At 35.9% G+C, this 14,366-nt stretch overlaps 1 protein-coding gene across 27 annotated transcripts in view; it reads left to right on the top strand.

Moving 5' to 3' along the window:
- The first annotated feature begins 1,570 nt into the window (after window positions 1-1,570).
- Window positions 1,571-14,366, top strand: part of LOC106871648 (uncharacterized) — a 29,971-nt gene continuing 17,175 nt past the window's right edge. For 3 of the 27 annotated variants that reach the window (XM_014918221.2, XM_052974664.1, XM_014918223.2), the window contains exons 1-2: window positions 1,571-1,659; window positions 2,718-2,757. The gene's annotated coding sequence lies outside the window, so the exon portion shown is untranslated. The other 24 variants (XM_014918225.2, XM_052974669.1, XM_052974663.1 and 21 more) reach the window with 16 other exon arrangements.

Below are 14,366 nucleotides of genomic sequence, written 5' to 3'. Positions count from 1 at the left end.
GTAACACCGTTGTTTACATTCCCCGGCGTAATTGTTTTCACCTCAATAGACGTCAGTGATTGGTTGAAATTACCGAAATACGACAATTTTTTTACATGAAATAACTTAGAATACAAAATTTTTTATCTTTTCTATAACACAAAATATACAAGTATTCGAAGTTTGAAAGTGTTTCGGTACCAAAAACACTACATAAAAAAATGTTGCCCGTCAAATCACAAAGATCCTCCAAGCTGAATAGCTGGAGTTATTTCACTTTTTCCAGAAAAAAAAGGATTTTTTTTAAAGTTTGATCATTTTCACCCAATCAGAAAACAGGATTTGGAAGCTGTCATTTTGTGCGTGCCTTCACATTTTGTTGTCAGCATCCTGAAAATAGCACGTTGTCAATATTTGTAAACAACGCGTGTTTTGTAGTTTGAAGTATTCAATATGCACTTAATGTGAGAGCACGAACATAAAAGATTTATCCAAAAACGTTATTTAGCTGTTATTTTTAGCCCAACCACCTCAGTGACAAAAGGAAACTAGTAAACAGCACATATTTTGTAGTTTTAAGCATTCATCATGCATTTAATGCGACAGCACGAACTTAAAATATTTATCCATAAACGTTATTTAGCTGTTATTTTTAGCACACGACAAAAGAAACGAGTAAACAGCACATCTTTTGTAGTTTTAAGCATTCAATGTGTATTTAATGCGATAAACAGCACATTACAAATTAAATATTTCTCAAAATATGAGACTTCGAGCACGAACTTAAAAGATTTATCTAAAAACAAAATAACACATTACAAATTAAATATTTAAAAAAAAAACATTTTGTTGACCATTTCACTGAAAACGAAAGTTAGAAATGCATTTAATCAGTTTCATGAACAAATCACAATTTTCTTATCTCCTATGCCACATAGATTTACATGCTCAATTGTCAATAGATAGGTAAAATTACCAAGTGGATAAAACAGTAGAATACACCGTCAACAAGTGGTTTCAATATATTTGACAAGTGCTTTCTCGCAGATAAAAAAAGTTTTCATGTTGCACTTGTTATTATGAAAACAGGCATGAATGTGTCTGTGACTTACGATTGGCTAAAATTAGCCGAATTTTTCAAAAATAATAGCTAATAACTCTTTATTTTTTTATTTTTAGCAAAAATGATTTTCATGGCATTGATTAACCTATAAAAGAGTATCATTACATTGAATATGAAATCAATTCGAACAGAAACTGATGCTGGCAGCCAAAGAGAAAAGACCCTGTCCATTTCTTCTTAACTTAGTGCTATATAACTTTTCTGCTAATTTACACACACACAGAGAAAAGATCCTGCGCATTTCTTCTTAGTGCTATATAACGTTTCTGCTAATTTACACACACACACAGAGCTTTAATGAGTATAAACAATGTAGAAAACACAAATAGATTAAGATCTGATGGTTAAATCAACTTCAAGATAAGATTATCTAATTGTTAGATTAAAAATAACGAGCAATCATCTTGTTCTATTTACGCTGTTGTCTTCTCATTGTATTTCCCAAGTTCTTGGTTCGCCTGCTTACAAGCTGCTTACTGTTGTCGTTTGATTGTCTAAATCAGACACAAAGTATGCAGCAGTTAAACTAACTTAAGCTACCGCGAATCTCTGTAAATGTAGGTTGTTGTAACTACTACAGTTCGATTATTTGAACATTTGTGTATATGTGTGTATTAACTGAAACAGATTCCATGGATATTTTACGATTTGTGTGAGCGTGTATATATGTTTCTTTGATGATTTGACTCTGGCTAAATATTTTTAGCGTAGAAATGTCTGATTGACTTACTATACATGATTTCATAAACTAATTCAGATAAAAGAAGTAATGCCATCATATATAAATAGAGTTGTCAATATGTACAAATCATATATTGCCAGTTAATAACTGATTTAAAATGCTTTGTTTTATTTATTTATGGTACTTTAATAAATTGTGACTGACTGGAATATTTTTTTGTTTGATTGCCTGAGTTTCCTAGACAAAATTGTGACTTTTTTCTTAGCCAAATTTGTTGTTTAGAACGCTTTTTTTTATGTGTCTGATATGAGTTACTGTTAATAAGATTATTAAATTTTGGACAATTAACTCCATCTTTAGAAATGAAATATCTAGATCAGTTTCATCACCGGAATTAAACCAATCAAAATGTAGAATATTGATTTCAAATTTTGGCACGAGGCCAACACGAAATGTAGAATATTGAAAAAATAGGTATTTTGTTCATGTGTAGGCGTTGTATATGAGTTTTACGGATTCTAGTAACCAGAATCTGTATTACTTATATACATCGTAACTATAACATAACTATATACCAAGTGTATTTTCATTACGTTTCTAGATTATATACACGGTGCAATATATACGTATAATAGTCGAATAGCTATAGAGAATCTTCGGAATGGTGGTTAACATAATTATATGCGTATTGCATTTCCAAAGTAACAAAACAATATGAGGTATTCCTTAAGGTCATCATATTTAAACAAACTTAGATTTTTTTTTTTTTTTTTTTTTCGTGACTTGGCTTTCTGGTTATCTATTAACTACATAGTTTTGAACTATTTAAAAAAGAAAGCCGAAATCACGTGCTTAAGAAAATATTACTTTTTTTATTGGATCGTGTTTATCTTAAACTTTATTTATGCATTTCACTTTGTTACTTCGCTACAGACAACTTCAGCACAGACTTCGACTACTTAAAGCGACTCATGTGAGTATACTCTTTTACTTGTTTCAGTTATTTGACTGTGGCCATGCTGGAGCACCGCCTTTAGTCGAGCAAATTCACCCCAGGACTTATTCTTTGTAAGCCTAGTACTTATTCTATCGGTCCTTTTGCCGAACCGCTAAGACACGGGGACGTAAACACACCAGCATCGGTTGTCAAGCGATGTTGGGAGAACAAACACAGACACACAAACATATACATACACACATACATACATATATATATACACGACGGGCTTTCAGTTTCCGTCTACCAAATCCACTCACAAGGCTTTGGTCGGCCCGAGGCTATAATAGAAGACACTTGCCCAAGGTGCCACGCAGTGGGACTGAACCCGGAAACATGTGGTTCGTAAGCAAGCTTCTTACCACACAGCCATGCAAAATTGTGTGTGCGCGTGTGTTATTTAGTTGTATTTCTAGAGTTGTACTTATGCATGTATATGCATTTATATATATATGTAGCAAAGAGCTACATATACATGTTGGCACGTCGAATGAAATGCATAGCGGAATTTCTCACCAAAGTCCAACTTTGCCTTTCATCCTTTCGGGGAATCGATAAAATAAAGTACCAATCAAATATTGAGGTCGATGTAATCGACTAACATTCCATTCCCCTCCAAAATTGCTGTCCTTGTTCCAAAATTAAAAGAAATAAGGCAGCAAGCCGGCTGAATTGTTAGCACGCCGAACAAAATGCTTAGTGGCATTTTCGTTTGTCTTTACTTACTGAGATCAAATGCCGCCGTCGAGATTAACTTTGCCTTTCATCACTTCGAAGTCGATAAAAATAAATGCTAGCTGAGCAATGGGATCGGTTTAATCGACTAACCCACTCACCTAATTTTCAGGTGCGTATTGTAGAAAGAATTAGTTATACTTATAAATTTGTATACATGTATGAATGCATGTTTAAATGTTTTTTCTTTGGGATGTCTTTGAGTATTTTCCTATGCAGAATTAAAGCCAGACACTAACAAAGTAGCAAGGCTCCTTTGTTTCAGGCAAACAGCTCATGGTGTTTCTGAATTTTTAACTTGGTTAGTCTATGCATCTATGTATGTGCATGTGTCGATATACATGTACTTCTGTAATGGATGTACAAGTTACTTTAGTACACGTGTGTGTGTGTGCCTCATCATTGGGTGTGCATATGTAAATCTAACTATGTTCAGCCAAGGAACTTCAAAAGGAAAATTTCTGCAAAGTGTCACATATTTTCACTGTACCACTACTCTATTGCATTTGGCGAATGCGACTGTTTGCTTTGTTTTCTTTCATGGGAACTCCAGCATTTCAATTTTTTTAATGCAAATCTATCTGTTGTTACGTGACCCAGTGAACTTAAGAAATAGATACAAATAAAAGAAGTCGATCTATACAACAGTGCATAACTTTTGGTCCCTGTACCCTAAAACAATATCTGGTCTATTTTACTTACACAGAGTTGCTGTTTTTATCAAAATGTTTTACCAGTAATTGTTAATAAAGCTGTAAATACAATCTGGTTCTACTATGTCTTTATGTGGTCATCAGAGCAATCCTTCCTGCGTATAACACTGGAGGTGGTTTTAGCGACAATGTAATGACTCTTGGGAAGGTAATATCTTGCAGACATTTTTGAGCAGCTACTTATGATAAAGGTGATATCTTCTACTCTGGGGAGGCTCAACCGACATTTTTCTATCACAACACAGAGGTCTAAGGGTATCCTTGTCTCTCGATATTGAGAAGCTGTCTCCTGTTCCTGGCTGTTCTTTGCCTATCGTGATGTTTTACTTTTGCTGTTAAGTATACATGTATTATTTTCATTACTCTTTTTACTGTTCAGTAGATGTTGTCTAAGTGATGTGATGCGGCACTCAAATATCATTTGGATCGACCTTTTGCCTTTGACTCCATCCTTCCGTTTAATATAGATCTTGTTAGTGTCACTGTCGATGTGGGAGTTACTGGTAGTTATCTTTGTAGTCCTGATATTCAAGTTGCAGGACACTGCGAAAGCATTGTAAGATTCAGCTTTATTGAATGCAGATAGCTCTGATTTCTATACCTAACGAAGTTTGTTGAAGCATTCATTTTTTCCTCCAGCTTTACTTACAGCACCAGCAATATGCAATCTCGTCAATTCCAAGGTGTTTGTAACATTAACAATTGGAGATGGGGGTAATAGACAGACCATTGGTACCCCTACCCCTCGCTGCGTCTATTTACCAAACATGAAAACTTATCTTGACCAAACTGTATTCCTATGTCCTCTGAAAATATTGTGACCAGTTCTAAGTCTCTCTTGTCAGGAATATAACTCGAATAGAGCTTAAGGTCGTCAGCGAAAAAGGATATAGGTAATATCATATCGTGTAGTCATTAAAGATAAGCTGTCTCACATGAATATTCTTGTTGATAACCTATTTTTGTTAGAGACGAAAGTAGTCGCTTCAGTTGTTATCGATAGTTCTGTGGATCTGCTGCTGACTTTTAATGTCTCTTAAAAGCAAAGACTATAGCAGTTGGAATTTTGGCAAGGTGTTGTCATTCTAGTATCCAAAAGTTAAAAGCCATCAGTCAGTAAATTTCAGCAATGCTGCTTTGTTTCCTTCGGGACAGCTTTGTTAATGAGCTGTTCGTTACTCTTTTCTTTTCTCCTGCTGCTCATCAGTCATTACATTGTGCGTTTCGATGTGACCCTGGAGTAATACATTCAAGAAACCTGTGTACAACTTATATATAACATTCAAATAAGCTATGGACTTGTATTTTGGCTATATGCGAATCATGGTTTTAAGTCACTAGTTTGTACTAGCAACTTATCAGCCAGTCTGGCACATCTTGCTCATCGTTCGTTGTTCCTCTGACGAAGGCTGCTCTGAAGAAAATGTGTTTTCTGTACCAATAACCGCCTATCAAGTCTTTTTCATGTGATTTTCCATTCGTTAGTAACAATCGTCAAGAAAGTGTCACTGTTGATACAGTAAGATTTCCGAATGCGGGGAGCTGGCAGAATCGTTAACACAAAATGTTTAGGTTCTAAGTTCAAATTACGCCAAGACTGAATTTGCCTTTCATCCTTTCTCGGTCGATGAAATAAGTACCAGTTGAGCACTGGGAGAGATGTAATATTGTCCCCCTTTCACAAAATTTCAGGCCTTGTGTCTATAGTAGAAAGGATATAAGATTTCCGAATGCTGCGAGCTGGCAGAATCGTTAGCTCCCTGGACAAAATGCCGAGCTGTATTTTGTCCGTCTTTACGTTCTGAGTTCAGTTTCCGCCGAGGTTGACTTTGCCTTTCAGCCCAGTTGAGTACTGAGGTCGATATAATCGACTAACTCTCCCATCACACACACAAAATTCCAGGCCTTGTTCGTTTGTACCGTACTAATTTCGTAGCTCATTTAACTACATTGCATGTGTATATATGTGCGTGCGCGTGTATATTAATATATAAAATTGGATATATTATCGATATTTGTTAATCCCAGTTATCTTTATCTTGTCTGTTTTATATTTTTGATTTGCTATTTTGTGCCACCTTCCCTTTATGTCTCCGCTCAATGTAACCCAAATTAACAACACTTGAGCTTCGTATTACAAAACTCATTTATCTACGTGAAATCAAATAGTAAACGTAGTGTACCGACACTGCGCTGTGACCTTGGCATAATTCATAACAAGCCAGATCATCTGATAACACTTTTGAGGTACAGCTTTTACTCGAAATTAGAGAGAGTACTGGGTAACTGATTACTTACATAAACAACGGTCCTTCTGAGGATTGTGAGAGCTGTTAGAAATAGCAGCCAAATATCGAACAAATAATACCTTGTCTCGTTATAAAAAATTTAAAAAAAGAGACGGTATTATTTTTATATCTAAAAAAAAAAAGAACATTTTGGATTATGATAAGGTAAAATCTGGAACTACAGCACTGATGATAGATTGTACCGGTAACGGTTAATACATAGAAGAGTTCGATCGATCAATTAACAAGGGAAGTGAAGTATATGATATTTCAAGCAATTGTCCATCGTCTACTGCACTCCGTCGGTTACGACTACGAGGGTTCCAGTTGATCCGATCAACGGAACTGACTGCTCGTGGAATTAGCGTGTGAGTGGCTCAGGCACGGTACCCTTAATGCAGTTCTCAAGGAGATTCAGCGTGACACAGAATGTGACAAGGCTAGGCCTTTGAATTACAGGTACTACTCATTTTTGCCAGTTGAGTGGACTGGAGCTACGTGAAATAAAGCGTCTTGCTCCGGGAATCGAATTCACGGCCTTACGATCGTGAGTTCAATACTGGAAATGTTAAAGTTTACTGAAATTTTTTTAAATCGGTGTATTGATGTAATTTTCTACGTTGAATCTCGGAAGATAATCCACTTTTTGCAGAAATTTTTTTTTTAAGTTACAGAGGTTTAAAGTTTGATCATTTTTACCCAATCAGAAAACAGGATTTGGAAGCTGTCATTTTGTGCAAGACAGCACATGTTGTCAACTGTAAGCAAATGAAATACTGGCAGGATTCTGCTTTACGCACATCATATAACTTTTTTTATTTTGGGGAATTTTCAGAAAATTTTTGCGAATTTATATTCTACACACGGGAATTCATACGCTGTTTAGCTGTTATTTTTAGCACATCTCATACTGCATGTGTTTTAAACATTTTAATAAGCGTTGGAAACAGCTCAGTAACAGTTTGGCTTGTTACCACGGGAACAGGTACCTATGTGTCTCTGGCTTTCGACTGGCTAAAATTACCCAAAATTTGCAAACTTTAAAAGCTATTAACTCTTTATTTATTGATTAATGGCGAAAATGAATTTCATGTCAATGATTACTTTACAAAACTTCATCAATTCACCAAATATGAAATCAATTGGAACAAAAATGGAAGAAACTGGAAAGAGAAAAGATCCCGAATACCCAAACCACGCGCCTTCACGCCATTGTCTAATAGGAAAGAAAAGAGGAGTACATTGGTGATGTCGCAAAGGGTAAATGATAAAGTAAGGTGAATGTATAGTGTAAAAAAAAAGCGAGAAAGATGAGAGGGAGAGAGAGAAAGAGAGAAGTGATGTAATAAGGCATAAAGTATGGGATGTGCGGAGAGGGGGGATTATCGAAGGAAAGTTGAAAGAACCTTTCCGTCAAACCAGACAAAAGGAACAGGTGTTGATTAAGTAAGGATTAGAAGGGGATTCCGTCCTACTCGCAGTAGTAATTATAAAGTCTTCTCGATTAAGCCTGTCCTGGGGCTAAACAGCAACAATAGCAACATCCATCGCGGTCTCTAGGAGAAATGATATTATACGAGAACACATTTTCCCCCTAGAACAGTGGTTTCCTAACTTTTTTCATTGTCTCGCAACCCTACAAAAATAATATCACATTTGAAAATTTTAAAGAAGTCGATTTCTTAACAACTTTGAAAAAAAAAGTGAACCACATTTCTGCACTGTGGGTTAACAAATTAACTAAAACATAAATAAACTTTGTCTCGAGGCATAATATGCAATTGTAAATTGAAGCAATTAGAAAAAAAATGTAAACTATGAAATTGATCACAAAATTCAGTTACTCCATTTTTCCTTTGACTTTGTCAAAATATGAAACGTTCTTCTTGACTGCGATCCATGGATTCAGACGATTTCTAGGTTTTATCGTCATTGATAGAAAAAAAAGAGAAGAAATTGATTCAAACAGGTATGTCATGGTAAATATAACGAGGACATAGTTCTTGGTCATAATCTAATAGTTGAATTTACAAATGTAAAATAAGTATGGAAGGGCGACCTCCCACCCAAGCCCCAAAACAGCTGGACTAACATACCTCAAAGAAGACCTGGATGTGAAACGCTCAACATACCAAAAACTTCATGCATAGGTCTCTATCTCTCTCTCGTGTCATGGTATATTCATGCCGTTGACGAATCATGGCTTGTTCCTCCATTTATTTCTGTCTCTCGCAACATCACCCAGGTCTTTCTCACTCTGCACGTTCATTCTCTTCTTCATCCAGTCGAAGGGTAACTGTTGTAAAGAAGTTGAGATTGAATGGGGTCGTGCTAGTGTAGCTAGTCAAGGAAAAAAAGGAACGGAAAACAAAGGAAAAAGCTGGCGGGTTAAATAAAAAAAACCCAAGAACTGTGTTTATTATAATCATATAATTTTTATTCTCATTCATCTTTCAATTTAACACCGGTTTAATCAATTTTTATCATTGTGATTGTAACCCCAGTCCTGTGTAAAGACCGTCCTTGTTCTGTCCCCTCTATGTATGCCTCTATCGGCAAATAAAGAAATTCTATGACACGCGTCACTAACCACACGCAACTCGTCTCCGGCAACGATGTTCTGACACCAACCAGTCTCCGCTTTCATCTTCACCAGACGCCTGTCTACATCACTGTTATATGAACATCACACAACCAACAGACCAACGGCTGCCTCTACACACCACCAAACAGTACATCAACTTTGTCTACCAGATCAGTCCAAACCAACCACTAAGTTCTCTCACAGATTTTTGTTGTAACCTGTTATGTTATTTTATTTCATGTATGGCAATCATTGTATCTTATAACGGAGAATAAATCGTCGCTTACCAGTTCATTTTCATCTCAAATCGCATATATCATTCACACACCCTCATTTACTCCACTTCGTTATAGTATGGGCATAACTGAAGGGCATAACTACAGAGTTGTACCCACCGACTTTGGAAGGTCATAACTTTCAGAAAAATGAATATTTTTTTATGAAATTTTCTATGCATATATTATTTATTATGTAGATTCCGAATATACAAAAATTTTCGGTGAAAGTGTTTTGGAATGGGGGTGGGGGACAATTTTCGGAAATTCCAACAAAGTCCACTTAAATTCCTCTTAACTTCCAGGAAAATGAGTATTTTTTCGTGAAATTTTCTACAAATATACCTTGATGTATGTACATTTCGAGCATGTAGGAATTTTGAAGGAAACAACTGCAGGTTATTTTTGAGAAGTGTTCCCCACTCGGTGTTGTTTCGGAGCAAGTTGTCCATGTATGTTTCCCGAAGACTTAAAAGTGGCAGTAATACCAGCATGCGTGCATCCTTTCTTGGACTCATGACCACTACGTCACATCACAATCCAAGGCTATGCATTTGCAATCCAAGACAAGAGGTTGCTACAAAATATGGTAATGTGAATATCTCTTCGAAAAATCAAAGAGAAAGGGGAATACTATAGACAACTGCTTCGAAACTTCCAGCTTATGTACCTGAATTATAAATTCACGTTTGGACCAATAATAATTGAATTACTTGGTTTTGTTACTAAATTCCTCGGTAATATGGATAACTAGAGTTCTCAGATAAAAAAAAAAATGAACTACCAAACACGCGCATTATAAATACAACGGAATAGAGAATATATGCAAAAGTTTACTCAAGTTCGAAATATATTGTTTTAGTTAGCTAAGACTTCAAGTAATTGAAAAAGAAAACATAAATATACACTCTCTCCCCGAATATCTGATGGGGTGGACGTCTCCTAAGCTTACGAAGCTAACGTGGGGATGAATCAAATTATTATAATTCATACATGTAACTTCCAACTAAATGTGCTGAGTGTTACTTTCGTTTGTTCATTCACTCGTAATTATGTGTGTGTGTGTGTGTGTATACATATATGTTTGCATACATATATACATATACATATGCACACATACATACGCACTTACATGCATCTGTATAACTAGTGTGTGTACGTATGTATATATGTGTGCGTAGGTGTTTTAACCAACACTCCGACCACATTAGAAAAAAAAAACATTTGTGAACACTTGTGTGTATGTTTTCCAACTCGATCGCATTAAAAAAAAATTATCTGCATAGTAGGTTTAGCCTAGTTAGCCGCACCAACTGAAACTTAACGAAGTCATACAATTGAATGTAAGTTGATCTCATTTGTTAAATAATGCATCGAGAGGTGTGATAAAGGTCAAAAGATCAGCGAAAGCAAACAAGCATTTCATTATGGTAGGAAGGTGGGATTCTCCTCATTTGAAAGGAAGAAAAGCCTGAACTCGTTTGGTGTAACGTCTGAGGCCCAGCTTACAGTTTTGTTTTGTTTTTGTTTTTTTTGGTGGTGGGAGGTCACATTCAATATCAGATTTGTTTATAAAGTTACAGTATTTAATATTATTTATATCTTTTACTTGTTTTAGGTATATGATTGCGGTCATGCTGGGGCACCAGCTTGAAGAGTCTAACTAACACTAATACTTATTTTTTAAAAATCTGCAACTTATTCTATCGGTCTCTTTTGCTGAAACTTTAAGTTAAGTGGGGAATAAATAGACGAACACTGGTTGTCAAGCGGTGGTGGGGGGTCTGGCAAACGCGCGCGCTCACACACATATATATATGTGTGCATGTACGAATGTACATACATTCTTTTAGTATTATCTTTAAACACACAAAGCCACGAATAATCCTTTCTACTATAGGCACAAGGCCTGAAATTTTGGGGGAGGGACTAGTCGATTACATCGACCCCAGTGTTTCAAAAGAATGAAAGGCAAGTCGACCTCGACGGAATTTGAACTCAGAACGTAGCGACGGGTGAAATATTGCTAAGCTATGAATAATAGCAGGTAGATATTGGTTGAAAAACACTTTTATATTTTAAAAAATCTAAGGCTACCCTTATATATATATATATATACATGTATGTATGTATATGTATATATATGTGTGTGTGTGTATAAATATGTATGTATGTATACGACGGGCTTCCACACAGTTTCCGTCTATCAAATTCACTCTCAAAAAATACTGAACGATAGAAAACACTTGCCCCAGGTGCTGCGCGCAATAGGACTGAACCTGAAACTACGTGGCTGCAAAGCGACCTGCTTAACTACGCAGTCATGTACTCTTACTCTTTCCCTTGCGCCTTTTGATAAAAAAAAAATCTTAAAAAACATGACGTAACTCAGTCTTATAAAAAAATGTATTCTATTCATTTAGACCGAACTACGGAACATTTCTCCTATTAACCTTCACCTGGAACTCATGATATTGATGTCTTTCAGCGGTATTTTTTGGGGTTTTTTTACCTTGTTTCAGTGATTAGACTGCAGCCATGCTGGGACATTACCTTGACGAATTTTAGTCGAACTAATTGAGTCTAGATTTTCTTTTTTTTTTTAAGCCTGATACTTATTCTTTCGGTCTCTTTTGCTGAACCGCTAAGTTATGGGGACGTAAACACACCAATACCGATTTCAAGCCCAAATACACACCACACACACACACATATATACATAATGTGTGTGTGTGTGTACACACACATGACGGGCTTCTTCCAATTTCCGTCTACCAAATCCACTCACAAGGTTTTGGCTGGTCCGTAGCTATAGTACAAAACACTTGCCCAAGGTGTCACGAGGTGGGTCTGAATCCGAAGCAAACTTCTTACCACACAGACCCGCCAACGGCTGTACATGAATAACCTTCCTCTTTTTTTTTTTTTTTTTTTTTTTTTTTTTCATAAATTAGAACACATAACGAAAACAATAATTTCAAAAAACAAACATCACGTGTTGTACAACATACACTAAGTAAATCATGAAAATATGAGTCAGATCTAAAGCTTATATTACAAAACTTTAGGCAGATGTTATTATGTTTATATAATGATGATATTATGATCACAAGGATTGCAGTCCACGTCTGTTGTACAAGGGCAATGTCAGGGTATGTCTAGCTGAATGTGTGCATATCACTAACACTGGAAAACTGCGCACTTTGATTGACTCTCTTTTTACCCTCTTTTCCTTTTTTTGGCGAAAAAAAAGCGACTGTTTGAAACGTTGATTTCTTCACTCTTCCTTCCTCACGACCTATTTATATACTTGTTTGTTGTACTGGTTTCTTTTGTGTGTGTGTGTGACTTTTCTTGGAATTGATCGGATCTTGTTTAAATTTGAAATGCTTCAAATAGAAGAAATTCAAAAAGATCCATTTGATCGATAAGTTTCCTCTTATACACACACATACACACAGTGCCTGTGCTAGTAATTACATTTAAAAATCTAGCAACACCTGAGTGAAGCCTCGCAACGAGATGTCATTTTAACAAGTATTGCATTCTCGACATCCATATTTTTTGTGTGTGATCAATTGCACTTAACAGAGATTTAGGCAAGACTTCCGCCTGTCCCCACCCCCAAAACCACCCTTTTCGGGTACGGGGAATACGAATCTGCAAAAAAAATAGGCAAAAATCGACATTTCTAAATTACCCGCACCCCCACCCCCATTTCCTTCATTTATCAGAATTTTTTTTTTTTTTTTTTTTTTTTTTTCTAAATATGTGGAAAAATACGGACATTATGATTCGGACAAAAATTTCAAAACATTTCTGTACTTATGGTTACGGTTTTAGGGTTAAGGTTAAGGTTTTGGGGTTTTAGGGTTAGGGTTACGGTTTTATGGTTAGGGTTTTAGGGTTAGTGTTGGGGAAAAAGTTAAAATTGAAGAAGTTGGGGAGGAAAGGGGAGGGAGGAAATTTTCACAGTGCCGATTTTTGGCAATTATCTGGAACCTTCGTATCCGACAATGGGTATTTTTGGAGAAAAAAATTACAAAAATAAACAAATTTAAGAGAAAATGGTGGGGGGACGGGCGGAAGTCTTTCCAGGTATTCCAAGTAAGTGAAATCTTGAAAATATTTTATCTCGCCGTACCATTACAGACTTTGACTCTATGTCTTCAAATAAATGTAATCTTTTTTTGCTAAAATTGCTGAAGAAAAGGCTCAAAAGACAAGAGTTTCGTCTCATTATAATCATCACCTTACTATATATCTAATATAATACCAAATATTTTTTTCTAATTCTCTTAATATATATATATAAAAGTGAGTTTGGAGGGATATATTATCCGGGCGGATACCGTATTAGCTCTCAGTTAAGTTCCAGTTAACAGCTAACCATAATGATCAATATCTAAACACCTGTGACTACATTTAGTCGTTTGTCACTCCGTGAATTCTTCCGATGGGTAATTCCGTGTTCTCTTTGCTAGACAGTAAAAGTTGTCTGGAATGTATATTCATATTAATAATAATAATAAAGAGTATGGACACTTGTACATCCACAAAATGTATTTTATAGCTATATACAGCTTATAATGACCTACACGTGCAATATCGCAAGGTTGGATTCGCAGCAGTGAGTAGTCATTGCAGCGAAAACACGTGCACATCATTATAATTTGTGGATGTACAAAATTATTATTATTAAGGCGGTGAGCTGGCAGAATCGTTAGCACGCCGAGCGAAATGCATAGCGGTATTTCGTCTACCGCTGCATTCTAAGTTCAAAATTCCCCCGAGGTCGATTCTGCCTTTCATCTTTTCAGGATCGACATATTAAGTGCCAGTGAAATCCTGGGATCGATGTAATCCCCTCACCCCAAAATGTCAGACCTTGCGCCTTTAGTAGAAAGGATTATTACGATTTCATATCAGAAATCTTGCAAAACAAATGCATATATATATATATATATATATATATATATATATATATATA

This window comes from Octopus bimaculoides, chromosome 19 (genome assembly GCF_001194135.2).
Source record: "Octopus bimaculoides isolate UCB-OBI-ISO-001 chromosome 19, ASM119413v2, whole genome shotgun sequence".
NCBI classification, from domain to species: domain Eukaryota; kingdom Metazoa; phylum Mollusca; class Cephalopoda; order Octopoda; family Octopodidae; genus Octopus; species Octopus bimaculoides.
This window is presented reverse-complemented; position numbering and strand designations above follow the sequence as displayed.